The sequence below is a fragment of the Macrotis lagotis genome, chromosome 1 (genome assembly GCF_037893015.1).
Source record: "Macrotis lagotis isolate mMagLag1 chromosome 1, bilby.v1.9.chrom.fasta, whole genome shotgun sequence".
In the NCBI taxonomy this organism is placed as follows: domain Eukaryota; kingdom Metazoa; phylum Chordata; class Mammalia; order Peramelemorphia; family Peramelidae; genus Macrotis; species Macrotis lagotis.
In genome coordinates, this window is record NC_133658.1 from 901,954,330 (window position 1) to 901,962,172 (window position 7,843).

Genomic DNA, 7,843 nt, shown 5'->3' on the forward strand with positions numbered 1-7,843 from the left:
CTGCTTTGAACTCAGGTCCTCCTGACCCCAGGGTCAGCACTAATCCACTGTAACACTTAACTGCCTGATTCAATTCTCTTTTTTTTTTTTAGTTTTTTTTTTTTGCAAGGCAGTGGGGTTAAGTGGCTTGCCCAAGGCCACACAGCTAAGCAATTATTAAGTGTCTGAGGTCAAATTTGAACTCAGGTACTCTTGACTCCAAGGCTTGTGCTCTATCTACTCTGCCACCTGGCTGCCTCGATACTATCTTTTAAAAAAAAAATATTTAGTATTTTGTTTTCCCCTAATTACAGTTTACAACTCTTTTTAACATTTGCTTTTAAAACTTTGGGTTCCAAATTCTCTCCCTTCCTCCCTTCACTGAGAAAGCAAATGCTTCCATAGAGGTTATAAATGTATAGTTTAAGCAAAACATTTCCATAATCATCTATTATGATCTATAGCCAGAGATAAAAATACAGTAAAAATGTTTATATCATTCTGTATTCAGACACCCTCAGTTCTTTCTCTGGGGATGGATAAGCATCTTTCATCCTCAGTCTTTCAGTGTTGTCTTGGATCATTGCACTGCTGAAAAAAGCTAAGTTTTTCACAGCTGATCATCTTCCAATATTGCTGTGACTTCGTACACAGTATATTTCACTTTGTATCAGCTCATGTCAATCCATTTTTTTATGAGAGCATCCTGCTCCTCTTGTTTCTTTTCTACACATTTTACTCTGCATTCATTCAAGTATTTTCAAGTTTCTCTGAATCCATCTTTTCATCATTTCTCAGGTGAAATAATAAACATTTATTACTCATGTAGACCCTGGAGGTATTATCCCAAATGACAAGATGAGTGAGGTCCACATCCAGCCAAGCCTGGTTGCTGCATGTCTCAGCAGTATTCTAGGGATTAACCTGAAGAGAGCAGACATTGTCTTTTCTAGGGCTCTATACCCCATGAGTCCCACCTCCCATGATTATTGGTTGATATCAATTAATCATCCAGACTCAATTAGGTCTTAGAAAGGGGAGGGGGTATTTAACAAAAAAGATGATAAAAATCACCCCCCCCCCAATCTGAAACACTCTCCCACAAAAATGTAGAGTCTAGGGCAAAGGGGTCTCAAGGTTTGAGCACATGTGGCAAATAAGGATAACACTACCTGATTACCATTCTAGTAATCATTAAGGTGATTTGCTTTGGTATGATATGACTTTTCTGATGGGTTCTTTGTAGTACTTAAAGTCTGAAGCCAGTTTGGAATTGGATCCCAATAGAAACATTGCCTTCAGTGGATCCAGGGACTGTTAGTAGGGCACCTCCCACTGCCACCCTTGTCTTTGCTTGGGTGGAAGGAAATATGAAGATGGAAATATGAGGACCTCTGAAGTTCATGAGTTCCTCCTCCTGTTAGTGTAAGGAAAAGGGAAACAATGCCAATCACCAAGACCAGGATTCTGGTCCTCTCCTGATCTCAAATGATTCCTTCTCAGGGGTTCTCTTCTCTCTACTTGCTTGAATCTTCATGATTCTAAAAGGTGTCAGCTTTTATAGAACATCAACTGGGCATGGACAAGTCCATCACCCAAAAGGATTAGAACTACTGTCATAATTTTGATTTGTTCAATGGCTTTCAAAGATTTTTAAATGCTTAAAAAATACTTTTAACATAAGCTAAAAAGCCTTTGAGATGTTCTTAGTTCATTAAGTTATTAGGATTTAGTGTCATCACTTATTTTATGTGAGGTGTAAAGATTTGTTTGATCTATTCAGTTTACTCCAAAACTTGTGCCCTCATTTAGCATTATTTGAAGGAATGAATGGAAAAATCATTTTTGTTATTGTCTTTTTGTCTAGCCCTTCTCCAACTGAGAACCATCTATTCAATTTCCAATTTTTCTCTACAACAAAAATGCTACTCAATATTCTTGTATCCATGAGTCCTTTCCCTTTGTCCTTAACCACTCAGGATCTCTGATTTAAAGGCAATATACAAGTGCAGTGTTTGGGGGGGGTGGCATTGCTTTCCAGAATTGTGAGCCAATCCATATCTCCACTAATTATTCCATTAGTGAAGTCTACCTTTCCCAGAGCTCCTCTAACAATTGGTATTTTCATTCAAGTTAATGTTAATGTTTTGTTTAATTCATGTTAATTTTCGTTTCTCTTTTATCAATAATTTGGAGCATTTTTCATAGGGTTGTGTTTTGGGGTTTTTTTTTTAGGTTTTTGCAAGGCAAACAGGGTTAAGTGGCTTGCCCGAGGCCACACAGCTAGGTAATTATTAAGTGTCTGAGACCGGATTTGAAACCAGGTACTCCTGACTCCAAGGCTAGTGTTCGATCCACTGCACCACCTAGCCGCCCCTGTCATAGGGTTGTTGATGGTTTGTAGTTCTTCATAGCCTTTTGCCACAGATTTTTTGGGAAGGACTTCTGTCCTTCCACGATATTCTTTTTTAGACTAAAAAAAGGTCATTACATTTGGCAGCTAATAGAGCACTGGTTCTGGAGTCAGGATGACCTGAGTTCAAATGTGGCCTCAGGCACTTAATAATTACCTAGCTGTATGACCTTGGGCAAGTTAGTAACCCCATTACCTTGCAAAAACCAAAAGGAAGAGAAAAAGAAATCATTGGAAACTTTGAGGTGAACAGTTTTAGTGGAATAATGAAGTTAGACACCAAATTTCAGGGAATGTAAAAGAAAAATCACTCTTTTAAAAGGACTTTTACCCAAGAAAGGGAGGAAAGATCTGACATGATAACTAGAAGAGTTGGAAGGTTCAAATCAGGGTTTTCTTTTTAGGATGAGGAAGGCATGGTCATTCATGTTTGTGGGCAGGCATGATGGAGAAAATTGGGAGAAATTAAAGATTAGAGAAAGAGTAGGGATGATAGTAAGGTCAGTGTGCTAAAGAAGACATGAGATGATGAGATCAAGAAGGAGATGAGATCTCCTTTGAAAGGAGAATGACCCCCCTCTTCTGATACCCAGATGAAAGAGGAAATAATGAGGAAGATGATTAGATTATGTAAAAATGAGGAGGGAAGAGGAGGAACTCTAATAAATGGTTTCTATTTTATCAGTAAACCTGAACCAGGTGCTCAGCTGAAATAACAGACTTGAAGAGAGATAAGAATATTTGGAATAGTGCAGTGGAGAGAGAGAGAAAGAGAGAGAGAGAGAGAGAGAGAGAGAGAGAGAGAGAGAGAGAATTCATTAGAGAGCAGTAGAATGTCTAGTTGCATATAGGACCTAGTTGATATTAGATAACATCATTTTGTGGTATATCCAATCTGCATAACTCCATGGCTTCCATTCAGCAGCATGTAAATAGAAGTAGAAGTAAATGGCAAGAGAAATCCAGATTTGTGTGCTTGCAAAGTGTTATTTGTGTAAGACAAAGGATTAAGAAAACCAAGGATAAAGGTGAGTATGGCGAGTCAGGGAAGGTAGGAGTGTAGACAATGCAAAGGTGTTGGCCTAGGGGAGATTGGAGGGGCTGAAGGAAGGAAAGACATGGTGAGAATGGAGAACAGGCTTAGGGGTTATGGGTCAGAGAGAAAGAGGGAATCGTAAAAGATTAGGAGCAGAAAAAGGAAATTTAAGCTCATGAATAAGGATCACTTTTGGGAGATGGTAGGTATAATGTTGCAACCATTTTTGTGTTTAACTGCATTGATGTGGAAGAGGAAGTCATGAAAATTGAGTAGATGAAAGAATTATGAAGTTAATGCATTTAAAGGGTAACATTATTTACATGGATGCTGCCAACTTGAGAGCAGGAAATTAGAAAAAGATTGTGAGCCAGACATTGAACCTATTGAGGAAGGAGGAAAAATGTATTACAGGTTGATAGATGACAATCACCCAGGATGTGGATTGGGTAATACCTTTGGCAAGTGCACACCTCAAAGGAAGAGAGATTGCTTGGTAGTAACAGAAGAGTCTGGAAGAGGCAGTGGGAAGCAAGGAGTATTCATGCTCCCCCCATGGACCCCAATGAATCAGAAAGTATGAGGAAAAAAGAAAACCAGGCATAGAAACTGGGGTGAGAAAAATGTTCTCATCTAGAAGGAACCATGTCTCAGGGAGAACCAGAAGATGGAAGAAATAAGAGAGGAAGAGATTTAAGATGCGAGGAAGTTGGTAAATTATAAGCAGACCTCCAGAGGGCGCAGTGAAGAGAACAGTCAGATCTGGATATTAAACTCTTCTCAGAAAGAGAGACTTTTCCCAATTGCTCACCTTTTACTTTGACTTCTGTGATTATTTTCTTTGGTTGTTTGACTGTTTGTTGTTGGGTTAAAAAAAATCTCCCCCTAGCCATAGGTAGGTGAAAGGTAGCTCCTTTTTTTAATCCTCTAATTTTTTTCTTTAAATGATGTTACGTTTCATATTTGGTTCATGATTCCTTTTGAACTTTATTTTGCTACATGTTAAAAGGTATTGGTCTAATTTCTGTCAGATGTTTTTCCAGTTTTCCCATCAGTTTTTATCAAATAGGAAATAATTACTTCTGCAGTTGTATCATTGCATTCTTGAACTTTTATTCTTCAAGATGAATTGTATTGTATTGTCTAATTCTAAAAAGTACACTTGTGATGAGTATGGCTCTAAATCTGGAAAACAGCATCTTTTTTTAACCTTGGTGCAGCTCAACCACAAGAAGTTGACAGCACTCCTTTTTTGTCTTCCTTTATTTCTGAAGTGTGTCTTGGATTTATCCTGCTTCCTGCTCCAGTCCTAAAGCCCATTATAATGAGACTCTCTCCTCATTGTGGAAATCAACATTTTGCATCTATATGAGAGGTAGGGCAGAGTTTAAGAGAATAGGAGAAAAGAGAATTACAGTCTTTTCCATTCTACTGACATTCACCTACAGGTCACCTAATGAAATCCATATTTTTGTGAATTGCAGAAAAATAAAAGTTTAACAAATGAAATGAAAGAGTTGGATTCCATGACCTTCAAGGTCCCTTCCAGCCCTCACATCTAAGGTCTTGAACAGGAGAGGTGATATAGTGTACAGGCTGCTGGTTTGGGGAACAGGAAGAACTGGGTTTGAATCTTACCTCAGAGGCTTCCTGCCTCTATGAACTTTACTTTTCTCACCTGTCAAATAAGGGTATTGGAATTATGGAATTGTAAGGTCCTTTCTAGCTTTAAATTAAAATTATAAATCATGGTGTTATTGATACAATTATAGAAGGAGAGAGCCCCAGTTTCCCCACTGCCACCAGTGAATGGGGGCCAAGGTTAGGCCGGACTGAGATGAAAGGAATAAGACATGCAGAAGCCCAGAATGAACTCTTATAGAGAAATCACCTTTCCCTGCCCAAGAAGACCTCTCCCACCAGCCCAAAACCTTGCTGGAGAGTCATTGCTCAAGCTTTTGAAATAAGTGCCACCATGCTTCTTGGGAGGTTGATCATTCAGACCTTGGAGTGATATCTCCCCACAACCTGAAAGCCAGCTATAACAGGCAGAAGAGAACGTGGATGTTTCTCTAGGCTTGTGAGTTTAGCTAAGATAACCATAGACTACCTTCATTCATTGCTCCAGTGGCCATCCTAAAGTGCCCGTCTTGTATAGAAGAACCCAGTTCTTACCAGGGCTGAGAGATGCAAAGATTAACTAGGATGCAAATCTAGGACAGAATTAGTGTCAAGGATAGATTATCTCCATCCCAAACCACCCTGTGTAATGGACCCTGGCACAGGTTCAAGGTGCCTCTGAGGGCATGTTCCTCTATGGAAAAAGCGCCTTAGGAGGGAGACAGGAAGGAAGCTGGGAGTGGAGAGAGAGAGCTTGTATGCTGACTTTAGGCCTGGCAAGGCAGTTTGACCACTTGGCCTGGAGTCTGAAAGACATCTTCCAAAGTTCAAACTGAACCTAGCTGTGTGATCCCTGGACAAGTCATTTCACCTGCTTTGTCTCAGTTTCTTCATCAGCAAAACAATCTGGAGAAGAAAATGGCAAACTGCTGCTGTATTCAGCCCAGAAAACCCCAAATGGAGTCATGGTGGGTTGAACATGACTGAACAACAGTATACCTGGCAAAGGGACTTGGTAATTAGACTGGAGTTAGGAAGACGTGGGTTCACATCTCACCTTGGATGCTTACTAACTGCGTGACTCTGGGCAAGTCATTTATCAATCTCCTTACATGTAAAATGAGCAAATTTGACTCAATGGTGTCTAAGATCCCTTTCAGCTCCAAAAACAGCTATACCTAGAATAAGTGCTTTAGACTTACTATAGGGAACTCAATATGCCTTGGTGTAAATATTTGTATTTATTCTTTTTCCAGTGATTCCATGTAAACTTACCTCACTTATGGAACTGTGAGTAGGGATTCTTTCATTCTTAGTCTATGTCTTTCCAACCCCTAACAGAGCTCCTGGAACATAGTAAATGTTTAATAAAGGTTTGTTGATCAAGTGATTGAGGAATGGAGGGAATTACTGTCCAAATGTCCTAATCGTTAAGACATAATTACATTTATTTGCATGTTAATAAATATTATAACACAATATAAAAAGTATTACATCTTTATAAAGTCTCCTCCATACCTCCATGTGGAGGCATTAGCTGAGGACTTCTGTAGAGCTAATCCATAGTGCCTACCTCCCATTAGGGTTCCTAGGAACTTCTTCAGAATCCCAGGGGACCCCAGGAGCTATTGCTTCCAACCTCTATCCCCATCTATAAGGAAGAATCCTTACAGTATACTGAATGAGCATAGAATCTGCTTTCTGCTTGAAACCCCCCCGCCCAGGGATGGGGAGGTCACTACCTACTTTGGCCTCAGTCTGAAAGATTCCAGGGTGGTAGATGTCATTGCCAGCAAAGGCAACCTCTCTAGACTTTTAAGTAGTTTGCATTGTTAGGGAGGTCTTTATTGGCATCCGGTTTATCTGCTTCCCTGCAGCTGCTCCCCATTGCTCTTCTGGAGTCAAACATATACATCAAATTACTCCTTAAATATTTGAACTCTGCTGTTTGTTTACCATGGAGTTGTCTCTTCTCCAGGCCAATCATGCCCTGAGTCACAGACTGTGATCAAGAATCGATCTTGCCCTACCTCTAAGCCAAGGAATCAGTCAATAAATATTTCTCACATGGGAGACACTGTGCTAATTAAAATGGCTTTGTCTCTGCTTGAAGCTGCCTAATTCTGTCAAAATCCTTGCATTGCATGATATGGTTCCCAACCAGCATCCTGGACTCACACTCAGGACCTCTGACACTTACCTGAGTGACCCTGAGTCTCCTTTTCTTGATCTGTACAATGAGAGGTTTAGCCTCGATGACTCCAGTACCTCTTCATCACTATAGCTATACTCTTACAACTGACCAATCATCAAGCTGATCACCCTCCTCTGATACTCTTTCAGCTTCTTCCCATCCAGATGTGATCAGACCAGAGAAAGGACAAAGGTGTTAGTGAACTTCTTTATTCAAATCCACCCTGTCAGGTCAACTCAGATATCTAAGAGAGAAGGAAACTGAGGCATTGAGACCAGGGGGGAAAAGGGACAAGACAGTTTGCCTAGGAGGCACTCAGACTGGAAAATGTAAGAACTGAAAGGCCAGAGTTCTTTCCATGATCCTGTGATGCCATTCTGTAACCAAGGCAAAGATAGCTTCCTGGACTGGCCTGGAGGGCTTCACCCCTGCCCAGTCTGGATGGACAGGAGGTCTCATCTGTGACATATGCGTTCTAGACAAATGAGCTCACAGAGATCAAAGACAAAGGACTTACAATAGCTGGCAGTCTACATGCCTGGGTCACAAAGCTATAGGCATGGCAACACAGCCTTTTAGACCTGTAGATCACAGGTCAGTG

General features: G+C 40.4%; 1 long non-coding RNA gene across 1 annotated transcript; it reads right to left on the reverse strand.

Annotated features, from left to right (window-relative positions):
* Positions 1 to 4,092: 4,092 nt before the first annotated feature.
* Positions 4,093 to 7,843, reverse strand: LOC141509473 (uncharacterized). Its single transcript, XR_012474657.1, has 3 exons — positions 7,249 to 7,843; positions 6,324 to 6,394; positions 4,093 to 4,792 (listed from the first exon to the last, which is right to left on the reverse strand). It is a non-coding gene; the product is annotated as an uncharacterized LOC141509473 (long non-coding RNA).